The following is a 15,658-nucleotide window of genomic DNA, read 5'->3' on the forward strand; positions in this document are numbered from 1 at the left end:
GCACAGATAAAATGATTCTTCAGGTCTGAAAGAAAGGGAAACAGAAAAGGAGCCTGCTCAACAGTCGAGGGAGATGAGAAATGGAATATTTCCTGCCCTATCAGTAAACAAGGATGTCACAGTCATCAATAATTGCAGCCCTCCAACGTGATCTGGTTTTTGGAGGAGGAAATGTCAACCCACTCTAATATTCTTGCCTGGAAAATTCCATGGGCAGACTAGCCTGGTAGGCTACAGACCATGTGGACGTTAGTCACTCAGTCATGTCCAACTCTTTACATCCCCATGGACTATAGTCCGCTGGGCTCCTCTGTCCTTGCGATTCTCTAGGCAAGAATACTGGAATGGGTTCCTCTTTCCTTGTCCAGAGCATCTGCTTGACTCCGGCTTTGCAGGTGGACTCTTTACCATCAGAACCTCCAGTGAAGCCACCGGGGGTCTGTGGGGCCAGAAAGACTCAGAGGCTGCTGAGTACATTGTCAGCTGGCGAGCCCTGCGGAAACTCAAGGCCGAAAAGAAGACGAGCAGCAATCAGACTTCAGCCACTCGCTACGATGAGTCCTGAAGAAACTCAGGGTGTGAAAACACAGGATAGAGGCCTCAGAGAGCTGGGGTGCATAGCAAAGGAATGCTTCCAATGAGCCTAGATCTGGCATCTTCCCAGGCATAGAAAAACTCTAAATTCCTTAGGTTGGGATATCTGGTTTTCTTTCACTAACAATAATCTTTTGACATTCCGACTACCTGGCCTTTGTTGCAAAACTTCAATATAACCTGGCTTCCCTCACACTTCACTGGAGTCGTTCTCTTAGGGTTACATGAGATGCTGCTTCCTGGGTTGGAAGTCCTAAAAATTTCCCCTTCAAATAAAACATAACTCTCAACTTTTAGGTGGCATGATTTTTTTTTTCAGTTCACATCAGTCTTGCTCTGACTGGAGAGGTGAAAGGAGATACTGATTCCTTTAAATAGGTTTCTTTTCTTTATATACAAATATCTGGAACTTTTAAAAATTATATATGATTTTATGTTTATGATTTGAGGTCTGGAAATGTTATCTTTAACAGTAAAACAAAACAACTCTGCAAAAAATTTAATTTTTTTTTTTTTTTTTTGGTGTGTGTGTGTGTGTGTGTGTGTCCGCACCTGTATTTATGGAAAATTTCCCCCTCATGAAAAGAGCTTGGTTATTTATACTTTTCTTCTAAGCAATTTAGGGTCTCTTTACAACTGAGTACAAAATTGTGTTCAGACACTGACAGCCTCACCTTGGAGGTGCTGACCCTATGGTAATCTAACCCCTGATAAAAGTGAGAATTTTTATTTTGCTTTCTAATTCTTCAAGACTTAAAAACAACTCCAAGGTAGGTAGTTAAGCTGCAATCACTTCTAATGACTGTGACTTTTAAGAACAATGACCTTCTGAGATGAAACTATTTGGTCATTCATAGATTAGTTAACCTTTTGGAAGCTCAAAGCCTCAATTACTTCTTAGCAGAGAAGGAACTTCACAGGACAAACATGTCTGTGCCTTTAGTGATAAATGACATAGGATAATTTAACCAGTGACTTTCTGAAAGAAGAATATTTACTCAGGTGTAGACTGAATATTGAATCAATAAACAATGAAAATGAGCATTATTAATTAATTAACAATATTGGAGCTGAGCTAATTACTTAATTTTTTATCAAAGAATCTTAAGAATGAAATATCAAGGGAATTTATTGAAATGGCTTAATGGAACAGTCTATCAAAAGTCTGACAGATATTTACTTAAGGAAATAATTTTGTTTTCTCTGTATGTTCTTTAGTAAAAGAAGAATTTCTACTCCCAAAAAAATATCCAGTGAGTTTGACCTGAATGTGCATTGGTATAACAGAAAGCACATACTTGCGTTAACACTGATGTTATTTCTTTTGTTTGTATTTCAGAGTGAGGTGCCCAAAATTTAGTGCTTGAATGAAGAAGAATTTACATTTAAGCATTTCTAGAGTATGTGAGGGACCTCCCCAGTGGCTCAGTGGGGAAGTATCCACCTGCAGTGCAGAAGACTCAGGTTTGATCCCTGGGTTGGGAAGATCCCCTGGAGGAGGGCATGGCAGCCCGCTCCAGTATTCTTGCCTGGAGAATCCCATGGACAGGGAAGCCTGGCGGGCTACAGACCACTGTGTCACAAGCGCTCAGACATGACTGAAGTGACTTAGCACGCACACATGCAGGATGTGTGAGAATGTGTGTACGTGATTTTTCTTGGAAATATGTTCCCTATATAGGATAATTTACCATGTCTCTCCCTTTCATTACTTTTCATTTTTTCATGCCTTTCTACTTGCTAAATTGCTTCAGTCATGCCTGAGTCTTTGAAACTCTGTGGACTGGAGCCTGCGAGGCTCCTCTTTCCTGGGTTTCTTCAGGCAAGGATACTGGAGTGGGTTGCCACTTCCTTCTCCAGGGGATCTTCCCAACACAGGGATTGAACCTACGTCTCTTGCTGACCCTGCGTTGTAGGTGGATTCTTTACCCCTGAGCCACCAGGGAAGCCCCAGATTTTTCATCAGTTACCCTGTAATAAGAAAAACTGCATAAGACCTATTATTGTATAATATAGCTCAAGAAAGGCATATAATTTATAACATCAGGAAAGTGACTTTTCTTTCTGCATTGATTATTGGTAATCTGTGTCTTAAATTGATGCCAAAGATTATCTGATTTGATTTTTAAATTTTACGCTATCAGTATATATTAAGTGCCTGTGCTATGTAGACTGCTGTGCTTGACACAGTAGAGAGAAAAAGTCCTCGAGCCATTTAAGAGCATTTCGTTTTCTACCTACCGGCTCTTGCCTCCTGAGTATGGCTATCACGGGTTTCATTTAAAAAATTGATCATGCCAACTGCTTTATGACGATTCCTTCTTTGTGTCAACATGGCTTTGATATTTATAATTCATTATGTCTGCACGTCCTTTTCATTTCCCATTATCATAAGCTGTTATAGTGTTAGGTCAAGTGTTACTACTTTATGCCATTTATAGTGCTGTCTCTTTGCTGCTTTGGTGAAAGCATTCATCAGCCAGCAATTGTTTTATATAAGCAGTGAGGTATGTGGAGGTTGAGGAGCGGTACCACTGGGAGTCGTCTCTATCTAATTGCTCAGAATACGCTACCTGAATTCCATTTGTCTTCCCAGGCACTGGGTGATAAGAGGCACGCTTGTTTATGCATCATTCACCTAGATCACATTACAAGAACCAGGAATTGCATTTGCAAGTACAATTTCGAATTGCCTGGCAAGACACACCATAGCCCTAGAATGACAAGGATGTTCTCAGGATGCATGGATAATGTGTATTATACACCTTGTTATATAAAATCGGGTTGAATGGGTTGTACTGTCTTTGATGTAGACAATCGCTCCTCCTCTGTTCCCTCTCTGACCGCCTCTGTGAAGACTTTGTGGGAGTGTCTGTGAAGCCCATGTAAGGCATACCTGGCAGGAACTGGGAGCAGTAGCAAAGTTCCTCGGGGAACTCTGAAAGAAGAGCTACAAATAAGGTGTAAAAGTACACAAAAAGGAAACACCTCTTAGACGGTGTTCAAAGTAGCATCACTATGGCACAACGTTCTTACTATGTTATTGAGATCACACTCATCTTCTGCAAATTATAACATGACACATAGAACTGCATAATATGGTGCTTTTGTTATTGTTCAGTTGTTAAGCTGTCTTCTACTCTTGTGACCTCGTGGACTGCACCATGCTTGACTTCCCTGTCCTTCATCATCTCCTGGAGTTTGCTCAAACTCATGTCCTTTGAGTGAGGGATGCCATCCAGCCATCTAATCCTCTATCTTTCCACTTGTCCTCTTGCCCTCAATCTTTCCCAGCACCAGGGTCCTTTCCAATGAGCTGGCTGTTTGCATCAGGTGGCCAAAGTATGATGATTTAGCGTTTATCTAATAAACACTTTAACTCCCAGAATTAATAATCCAATGTGATGCATAGGACAAATTATCTAGATACAACTGGTCTTATATTGACCATCCAGATAGACATATAGGCAGTGATGACTTGAGATGTCCAGGGGAATTTCAAGATATAAAACTTTATATATAATTTATAAACCTATGCAAGACAGGTTAAAAGAAACCTAAGTTTTCAGCGGAGGATAAAAAGACATAGGAATCTAAGTTTGCTTGTTTAAAGAGATAAAGAGGCAAGTGAAGGAAAAGATACATATAAAACAAGCTGGCTAAAGAAATGACATTTTACATTTAATCAGTTCCAAGGCTGTAATTCATTAATGTCATAGGACTTAGATGGATTGTATAATCCAGCATAATCATATAATCACATATACAGAAAAAAAAGTATGAAGTAATTGGGTATCACTAACAATAGGTAAGGTAGTTCCTCTGTGGTTCTAAGTAGGAAGAACCAAGGGTGCAACAGAGGCTGTAGGAATAAGCACAGAGACAAATTAATGAACAGAAATATATCATAAATGAGGGACAAAGGAGTTGTCATTGTGGATATGGATTTTTATAGCTATCAGTTTATTAAAAGGATGTCATTTTGAAAAGTATTCATAATAAGTGCATGTTTCATAGCATATTTTTATTTTAAATGTCTTTTAAAATACAATATATTCTTAAATTTGGAACATATAATATATTTTAATATGTTCATATTACAAAAAATGGAAACCAAGTCACCTAAAGATAATGTAATTTATTTTAATCCTGTTTATGTATCACTCACCTAGAACATCAGGCATGAGCTAGGGTTTGTACTTGAAAATATTCAATCCTCGAATTAGGAAACATAAGAGAGAGAAGTTAAATATCCAGGTAAATGGCCTGGAAAAATAGAATAAGGAGTTTCCTGGTTGTTAAGTTAGAGGTTGTCATTTTCATTTGAATTTTGAAATAAAGAAATGGATTTTTAAAATGCATATCTCTTGACTAGGGTCATAGGCTTTATGTGCCTCTGGACATCAAGAACCAGATAAAGAATCTCAAATGTTGACAGCAATTTATTTGAATTTCCAAAGTTTGGTAGGAACCTCTGTACAGTCGCAGATCATATGTGTTTTGCAGTTTTACTTCCTTCCACCCTCTCTTTTGGAGAAGGAAATGGCGACCCAGTCCAGCGTTCTTGCCTGGAGAATCCCCATGGGTAGAGGAGCCTGGCAGGCTACAGTCCTTGGAGTCGCAAAGAGTCTGACACGACTTAGTGACTGAACAACCACCCTCTCTTCCCCCCTCAACTTTGCCCCTTTGTCCCTCCCACCCTCTCTTTCTTCCACGTAAGAGTGCTGCTGCTTGCTTGATATGTAAAATTGGAGGGGTTAAGTAACCCCTGTGCATCAGTTACATATGGAAAACAGCCATAAATTAATATCTACCTGGCAGGCTATTGCTAGGTTTAAATAAGGTAACCCACCTGCATCAGATGCTGTTGGTCCCAGACCAGGTACCTGGGATCCTTGGCCTGTCCTTTCCCTCTGTGAAACTGGGGTTTCACTCTTGGCTCCCACCTGCTTCCTCCCAGGGCTTGCCTTTAGGGTGGTTGATCCCTCCTTATAGAGGAGGAGCCTAGAAGTTTTTTCCAGGCCTTACAAAATTCAGGTCCGTTGTGTCAAGGCAAGACAGCTCTAAGGAATTCCTGCTGGGACCTGGCTGCTACAAACGAGTTCGCCTGACATCACGTGTTTGAGTAGCTATTGTCTGTAGCCTACTCCCCTCCTTCATCGTGGATCTTTCCCGAGGGCCCTCCTTCAATAAAGAGCATTGACAAAGCCCAGTGCATTTATAGGGAATTCATCTTGGCTACACCACCAGCAGGACTTGGAAAGTAAATGGAGGTGTAGCTGATCAGTAGCCTGAGGAAACACAGCGGCAGTGACTTTTAGAAAAATCCTAACTGTACTTTTCTTTTATTTTGTAAGACATCTGGTGAGAAATGAGATTACTTTTTGTAAATTATTTTAATATTCACAATAAACATGCTTATATTCATTTGTGTATTTTATTTTGGTACCAAAATATGAGTGTTTGTACTTACTTCAGTTTTGCCTTACTTAAATGGTATTTTCAACCCACCTTCTTATCACAAATTGTGGCCTCGCTAAATGTCTTACCCAATTAACCAGCTGGCAGGATTAGTTTTTTGCTTTAATGGTTTTTTTGGTTATGGCTTTGACAACATGTTATCTTTTCCAAAAAGTACCACTGCAAACTGGATGGAAGTTTAAGCATTTTAATTCAATGCTTGCGACCAGTTTTCTTTTCAAAGAAATACTCAGGACCAACACATACACATTCTGTAATTTCTGGAATGTAGGGATTTGTGTTACCAAGATTTCAAAGATATGAATGGAGTCTATTTAAACTGAGTTTACTGTGGTTCAGCTTAGTAAAGATGTTTGCAGCATGATATATTTAGTATTCCCTCAAGCAGAGAGCAGGATCAAAGTGCTTATTAAGCTGAGCACCAGAAAAGTGCACCAGGATTTATTTAAAGGTCAATAAATTTTATAAGAAAAGTTGTTCATAAGTAAAGGTAGTTATACTAATGAAATTTAACATTTATACCTAAAACTCAGATCTGAAAAAGAGAAATTGTTTTCAGTAGTATTGCGTTCTCAACTCCCACCTCTACCACAAGACAAGGGCTAGAATGAGCACAGAGGAAGATTTTAAAGTCACCTGTTATCTTTGTTTTATCTACTTCAAGAATGTCCGTATTCTTTCATTTATCTCAGGAACCTAGAGAGAAAACTTTACCTAAGAGTGTAATGTCTGGGTGAGTGTGTGATTAAGTTTTCAAGAAATGGTGGAGCTGGTTTTGGAATTGTTTATACCATTTGCACCCCAAGAGTTGTGTATGAGAGCTCCAGGTCCTTTGGATCCACATCAATATTTGGTATCACCTGTCTTAAATTTTAACTCTCCCAACTGATGTATAGTTGTATTCCATTTTGGTTTTCATTTCCATGACCCTAATGATTATCAATGGACTTCACAGGTGGCTCAGTGGTAACGAATCCATCTGTCAGTGCACAAGACATGAATTCAGCTCAAGCTCTTGGGTCTGGACGATCCCCTGGAAAAGGAAATGGCAACCCACTCCAGTATTGGGAAATCCCATGGAGAGAGGCGCCTGCCGGGCTACAGTCCATGGGATCTCAAAGACTTAGCAACTACGCAGCCATCACCACAACCACAACAATGACTGTTCATATTGAGCGTCTTTTGTATGCTTATGTGTTATGTATCCTTTTTGGTGAAGTATTTCATTTATTAGCCTCTCCCTCCCACCTTTTTCAGCTAAGTTGTTTGTTTTCCTATTACTGAACCTTGAGATTCTTATAGATCCTAGACCCAAGTCCTTCCTCAGATATATGATTTGCAAGTATTTTCTCCCAGTTTGCAGTTTTATTCTTTAAACAGCATTTTTCAAAGGGCATACATTTTAAATTGTTATACAGGAACAATTTATCAATTTCTTCTTTTATGGATAGTACTTTTGGTATCAATAAATGGTGCTGGGAAAACTGGACAGCTCCAAGTAAAAGAATGAGTTCAGAACATTTTCTCATACTATACATAAAAAACTCAAAATGAATTAAAGACCTAAATGTAAGACCTGAAACCACAAAACTCTTTAGAAGAGGATGTAGGCAGAACACTCACTGGCATAAATGGTAGCAACACTGTTTTGGATTTTTTTTAAAGGCAAAAGAAGTAAAAGCCAAAATAAACAAATGGGATCCAATTAAACTTAAAAACTTTTGCACAGCAAAAGATACATCTACAAAACAGAAGGGCATCCTATGGAATGGGAGAAAATATTTGCAAAGTATTCCCCACTGTCTGCATTACCGTTTTCTTCAGCAGATGACTCAAGCAGCGGTAACAATATCACCGGGGCCACCAGACATTGCAGACCCAAACCCCAGTCTGGGTTGGTGCTGTCAGATCCCTTTCCCTGCCCAGCCCCACTCTCACATGCCAGGATCCTTTCAGGGATGCCCACTGTCGTCCTGCCCAGCTTCTAGGAGCTTCTGCAGCCAGAGCTGACTCTTGCAGAGGGCGCATCCTCCGCCTGGTTTCAGCAGCACCTGCTGTAGCACACGGACATCCTCCGCATCCCCGCTCATCCACAGCGGCTCCCTTCTCTCTGAGATGCTTGCCTGGAGCCCCTGGACCAGCCATGGTGCAGGGAACTCAGCAAACTCCATCCAGCTGGTTGAACCTCCACCTTCTTCAACAGGAACTGATCCTCTCTTCCAAGGGTGCCCTTCCATAGATTTTCTTTCCCATTAATTCTTTCCTAGCCTTAGTAGCTTTTGAAGTTTTCTCTTCACATCTTGACTTGCCTGCATTGATTGTGTGTGTGTGTGTGTGTGTGTGTGTGTGTGTGTGTGACTCAGGCATGTCTGACTCTTTGTGACCCCATGGACTGTAGGCCACTAGACTCCTCTGCTCATGGGATTCTCCACGCAAGAATTCTGGAGTGGGTTGCCATTTCCTTCTCCAGGGGATCTTCCCTCCCAGGGCTCCAACCCGGGTGTGCTGCATTGCAGGGAGATTCTTTACTGTCTGAGAATTTTGTAAGATCTGATACGTATCTACTTTCAGGTCACAGATGAGAGGGAAATGCACAATAGCAGTGTGTTAATGGGGAAAATTCCTAGCACACAGCAACAGTCGGGTGCTTTATTTCAGCTGAATGGAGCAAGGTGAATGATCTGAAGAATGGTGTCATGACCAAATCGATCAACATTGAAGAAAGAAGAAAATTTATTAGTGCCTAGGAGGTTGATACTTGACCTCATATTCTTCCCTACTTCGAAATACCAAAGCTAGAGAAGAAGGATTCAGAAATAAACATCTAAAAGACTTTTTTCTGTCTATTGTCACTGGGGTATGGTAGATCCCTTGGAACAATGAAAGTGAGTTTGAAAGAGCTTCTTGTTTTTCCAACTCTTTTTTATTTTTATTTTTTTGTGAAAGTGGTTTCCTATTTCTATTGTCTGTTGGCAAAAGTGTTTAATAACATTTATCTTTGAACTTCTATCCATTTGCCCTTTTAGTTTATTTGCACCAGCCCTGCAAGTCCATGTAATACAGAGCAATTTAGTGAGTATTTGCTCTGTAAATCAAAACCATCTCAGTTTGCAACTATACAGGACTGTACATTTTCTTCAAGCTGTCTTCAGACAGCAGGCAAGCACAACAGAAAGATGTGTGTGTCAATTATAGGGTCAGGTTGTTTCTTCTTTGTTGTTTATTTCCCTTACTTGTATTTGAAAACCATCTACTTTATATATCTCAATACTCAGAGAGGAGTATCGAATCAATGAGATAAATATGCAGCTTAGGTTTTTGGTTAAGGAAGTATGAGAAATTTACTTTTGCACTTAACTTACAAACACATATGAAGGAGATTGTGTTCAATAGAATGAATATAAACTATTAATATGTCCCTCTTTTTCTTTTTATTATTCTGTCAAAAGGGTAGAAAGCACCCAGATGTGCATATAGCACTGGCTTAATTCCAAACTCTGTCATCAGATTAGTATTCAACTTAATGTTCAGGGGTTTAGCCATTATAATTAATCATCCCCTAAGTGCAGAAAGATACTTAATACTCTGTCCCTACTCATTATTTAGATTTTTAGTTCTGTAGTGAAGGGTCTCAGAAAAGATTAATTAAGTCAAACACTTTGGGGTAATTCTCCCATCGTTGTACAGAGGATTTACATACATAACTGGCACTAGTGTGGGTGAATATTCCTCCTGTAATTCTCTAGAATATCAATGAAACCAGTGACTCCCTGGGTGAGTTTGTCTGGCAATAATAATATCCATCAGAATTACCCTAGGGAATGCATCTGATATTTTGCTTTTACTGTTTACCTTTTTTGGATTAAGTAATAACCAATTTTCATACATAAGGCAGTGTATACTATATTTGAGAAAAAATAAAAGCTGATTTTAATTTGGAAAAATAACTAACTCTACCCAGTTACTTCCATATACTCATTGAATCCCAATTATCACTGCTAAAAAAAGTGATAAAGTTGTGATCTCTAAGATTGCTTATAATTTAAAAATGCTCTACTTCAATATGTAACATATTTGGATCTAAAATGAATCTCAAATATCAGAAATCCAAAAGGCAGAGGGTAGCGTTTGCTGCTTAAAGTAAATAAAGAGATTACAAATTTTAGTGTTGCCAGTGCTAATTAGAAGTACTTGAAATCTGTTCTATGCAAAAAGAGAAATTCTTTTTTAATGTTTCTTTTTTTCATTTATGAAATACACATTCTTGTGTTTAGCAATAATATACATCAGATTCTGTTCCATCAGAGAGAGAAGAATCCATGCTATAAACTGAGACTCAAAATAGCCAAAGCAAACTTAGGAAAGAACGAAGCTGGAGACACCACGTTCCTGACTTCCAGTGAATTAAAAAGCTACAGTAATTTTTAAAATATGGTACAGACACAAAAACTGACATATAGACCAGTGGAACGGAGTAGAGAGCCCAGAAATAAACACACCTATATGATCTACTGATCCTCAGCTAAAGTTCTAAGAATAAAGAGTGAGAAAGTATGGTCTCTGCAACAAGTGGTGCTGGAAAAATCAGATAGCCACATGAAATAGAATGAAATTGGATCTTTATCTTGCATCATACACAAAAGTCAACTCAAAATAGGTGAAAGATTTAAACCTAAGACCTAAATCTATAAAACTATAAGAAGAAAATATAGCGAAAAACCTTCATGACGTTAGTCTTGGCAATTATTTCATGAATATGACACCAAGGGACAAACAAATATGCAACTGGGACTACATCAAACTTAAAAGCTACAAGTGCTCGGGCCTGGTGCACTGGGAAGACCCAGAGGAACCGGGTGGAGAGGGAGGTGGGAGGGGGGATCGGGATCGGGAATACATGTAACTCCATGGCTGATTCATGTCAATGTATGACAAGACCCACTTCAATATTGTAAAGTAATTAGCCTCCAACTAATAAAAATAAATGAAAAAAAAATAAAGTAAGTTAAAAAAAAGAAAACAATCAACCTAGTGAAAATGCAACATATAAAATTTTTGCAAAGCATATATATGGTAAGGAGTTATTTTCTAAAGCATAAGGAAATCCTACAACACAATAGCAAATAGCAATGCCCAATATAAAAGTGAGCAAGATACTTGAATAGACATTTCTCCAGCGAAGGCACATACATGGCCAAACTGTATAGGAAAAGATGCTCAAGATCACTAAGCCACAGGAAAATGCACAAAGAGATATTAAATCCCACATCTTAGAACGGAAATTAAAGGAAAACAAAACAGACAAAACAAAACAGGAAAAAAAAACAGTTAACAAGTATTGACAAAGATGTGGAGAAATTGGAATACTGGTACACTGCTGATAGGAATGCAAAATAGTGCAGTCATTATGGGAAATAACATGGAGGTTCATTAAAAATAGAACTGCCATATTATCTAGCATTGAAAATTCTGGGTATATATATCCTTAAGAATTTAAATCAGTGTCTCCACGAGGTCTGTACTCCCATATTCATAACAATGTTCTTTTTAATAGCCAAGATATGAAAGCAACATAAATGTTGATTTATGAATGGAAAAAGAAAACAGAATATAGTTCAGCTCTCAAAAAGAAGAAAATTCTCTTTATAATCACCAGGATTTAGAAGCAATCTAAATGTCCATCGATAGATGAATGGATAAAGAAGTTGTGGTAAACATATACAATGGAATATTGCTCAACTCTAAACAGGAATGCACTTCAGTCAGATGAAATGAGGTGGATGGACATAGATCCTGTTAGACAGAGTGAAGTAAGTCAGAGAGAGAAAAGCAAATACCATATACTGACATATATATATATACACACACACACAGAAACTAAAAAATAGCACTGATGAACTTATTTGCAGGGCAGAACTAGTGACACAAACGTAGAGGACTGTCTTGAGGACACGGTGGGGGAAGGAGAGGCTGAGATGAACTGAGAGAGCAGAACTGATGTACATATGCTACCCTGTGTGAAATAGCTAGCTGATGGGAAGCTGCTCTGGTGCACGAGGAGTCCAGACTAGCGCTCCGTGATGACCGGGAGGGGTCAGAGGCTGTTTCTACAGCCTTCTGGAGAGGACATGCTTGCGGCAGACTTGCATTGTGGTGCAGTAGGAACCAACACAACATTGTAAAGCATTCATCCTCCAAATTAAAAGAAAAAAGAAGGAAGCCCTGCCATATGCAACAGCATGGATGAAGGCAGAGGCTATTGTGCTAAGTGAAATGAGCAAGTCACAGAAAGATAACTACTGCATGACTCCATTTATATGAAGACCCCAAACTGTCAAAGTTACTGAAAGAGTATAATGGTAGTTATCAGGGGAGAGGAAAATGGGGAAATGTTCAATGGCTATAAAGTTTTGATTGCACAAGATGAATAAATTCTAGAGCTCTGGTATGTGCCATAGTTAACAGCACTGCACTGTGTCCTGAAAAATTTAAGAGGACAGATCTCATGTGGACTATACTTACCGCAGCAAAAAACATAAATAAAAGAAGAGAAGCACAAGCAGCCTAACTCTCTAGCACTGTGTTCCTTGTATCATTCCAGTGCCATACAAATAATGGTTTCAAATGTAGTTCTTCATCCAGAATATTAATTTTCAATACATCGGTGTGCAAAATTCATTTCATAAGAAGGCTCTTTCACCCTCAAAATATTTTTCTATGGCTTTGTTTACCACTATGGAGGTCATTTATCAAATCATAAAACATACATGGGCTTGGAAATGTTTAGATTTTATAGTTGTGATTATATTCTTCAACTAGATACAGGTCCTTTTTTAAAGTCAAATGAGAATTGCAGATATGGTCTACTCTTGAGTTGATAAATCAAAAAGCAAAGTATAAATCAATATTATATTTGCAATGTTAACTTAAAAAATCTAAATAGATGGGATATATTATTGTTCATTTGATTTTTAAATGCTACATTCTTAATTTACCCTAGTTTATCCAGAAGAATCAGCACTTTATTCTCAGAAGAAATCAATTGTATTTAACAGAAGCTCTGGGCAAAATTTTTCAGACTACATTTTGCATACGTTTGCGCTTACTTACTGAGATCTTTAGTGTTATTGAAATCATATTTACAATGTATGATAGAAAATGAGAATGAATTTACTTACAAAAAATTGTCAAAGAGCAGGAATTCTACTCTATGGACAATATAATATGATTTTACAGATTCTGTGTTCAAATATTTGGGATAGTATTAATGCCATGATAAAGTAAATGTAGTGTCTCAGTGGTAAAGAGTTCACCTGCAATGCAGGAGCCTCAGGACACATGGGTTCTATCCCTGGGTGGGGAAGATGCTCTGGAGAAGAACAGGCAACCTATTCCAGTATTCTTGCCTGGAGGTCCCACGGACAGAGGAGCCTGGTGGGCTACAGCCCACGGAGTCACAAAGAGTAAACCATGACCAAGTGACTGAATACACACACACACACACACACACACACACACACACACACACAGAAGAATCAGTGCGCTTGACTAAGCAAGGATCATTAAAGATTATTTCAAACTAGAATTCTCAAGTGAAATATCCCGCCTTGGCAGAATTTATTAGGAAAAATGCAACAATTGATAGTTATTTATTTGATGTATATATTTTTCTGCTTGAAAAGATCATAAGCTGTTGAATGCGGTGAATATTACATTTGTTTGATATCCTAAAGCAGGAATTAGGAAATATGTTTCTGTATGTGGAAAGATAATAAATATTACGAGTTTTTTGTATCATACCGTCTCTGTCTCCTTCAAAATCACTAAACTCTGCCATTTTAGTGCAAAACCACAATTTGAAAACAAGTAAATGTGGTAGTATTTTTTTAATTGTAGGATAATTGCTTTACAATTTTTTTGCTTTGTTTTTTTTTTGTTTTTCCAATGTTGTGTGTCAGTTTTAATGAAACTTTATCTACAAAAATAGGAAGACAGTCTGGCCTGTGGACAATGGTTTACTAATTCTTCTATGTGGGCATATTATGGTGCATAATAAGCAAGGTCTTAAATATAAAACCAGTATAAAGTCTCACTTGCTTTTAAACATTTTTCTACGCATTAATTCTTTGTCATTTTGTTAGTAAATGACAGTCTAAGGTGTGCTTGTTGTTGTTCAGTCACTAAATTGTGTCTAACCCTTTGCAGCCCCTTGTATCGCAGCATGCCAGCCTTTCCAATTCTTCACTATCTCCAGAGGTAACTCAAATTCACGAGCATTGAGTCGGTGATGCTATCTAACCATCTCATCCTCCGCCACCCTCTTCTCCTTTGCCTTCAATCTTTCCCAGCATCTGAGCTTTTTCCGATGAGTCAGTATCAGTACTGGAACTTCAGCTTCAGCATCAGTCCTTCTCATGAATATTTAGGACTGATTTCATTTAGGATTGACTGGTTTGAACTCCTGGCTGTCCAAGGGACTCTCAAGAGTCTTTTCCAGCACCAAAATTCAAAAGCATCAATTCTTCAGTGCCCAGCCATCTTTATGATGCAACTCTTACATCCGTACATGATTACTGGAAAAACCATAACTTTGACTATATGACCTTTATCAGCAAAGTGATATCTTTGCTTTTTAATACACTGTCTAGGTTTGTCATAGCTTTCCTTACAAGGAGCAAGCATCTTTTAATTTCTTGCAGTCACTGTCCCCAGTGATTCTGGAGGCCAAGACAGAAATCTTCCTGCTGCCCCTGCTTCCACATTCCCCTCTTCTATTTGCCATGAAGTGATGGGACCAGATACCATGATCTTAGTTTTTTTAATGCTAAGTTTTAAGCCAGTATTTTCACCCACCTCTTCAACCTTCATCAAGAGCTCTTTTGTTCCTCTTCACTTTCTGCCATTATGCCATTAGAGTGGTATCATCTGCATATCTGATGTTGTTGATACTTCTCCCAGCAATCTTGATTCCAGCTTGTGATTCATCCATCCTGACATTTTGTATGACATATCCTGCATATTAGCTGTACTATGGACATTAAAATCCACTTTGAAATTAACTATTAACCATATTTTATATATAAGCTAATATCTGTCATATAAAAATGGAAACATGTATTTAAGAAGGCCAACAGTAGCAATGGAGTTATAGTGTAATACCATAATTTTGTTTCTGATTTTGTCAAATTGCAGCAATGCATATTATATTTATTTTTATAACAAAGCTAACCATTTCAATAACACAATAGATTGAGATTGTTCTACATGGATTAATCATGCATGAAAATTAATGCAGATACTCATGGTTTATTTATTGGAGAAGTTTTTTTAAATACATGAAAGATACCCTATGCTAAGAAAACTACTGGTTGTAACTTTTTTAACAGTGATTTTCCATTCAATTATTTTAGCAGATATAATTGCAGCCTCTGATAGCCTATCACAATGATTGAGGATTTTAATCATTTCTATTGGTGGAAAACTTGTACAGATTTTCAGCACTGTCACAGCACTATGTGAAGATAACAGTAAGATTACATGTGATAAAATTAATGCAGTTTTGTTATTGTAAGTCAGAAGCAAA

Source organism: Muntiacus reevesi, chromosome 11 (assembly GCF_963930625.1).
Source record: "Muntiacus reevesi chromosome 11, mMunRee1.1, whole genome shotgun sequence".
Classification (NCBI taxonomy): Eukaryota; Metazoa; Chordata; class Mammalia; order Artiodactyla; family Cervidae; genus Muntiacus; species Muntiacus reevesi.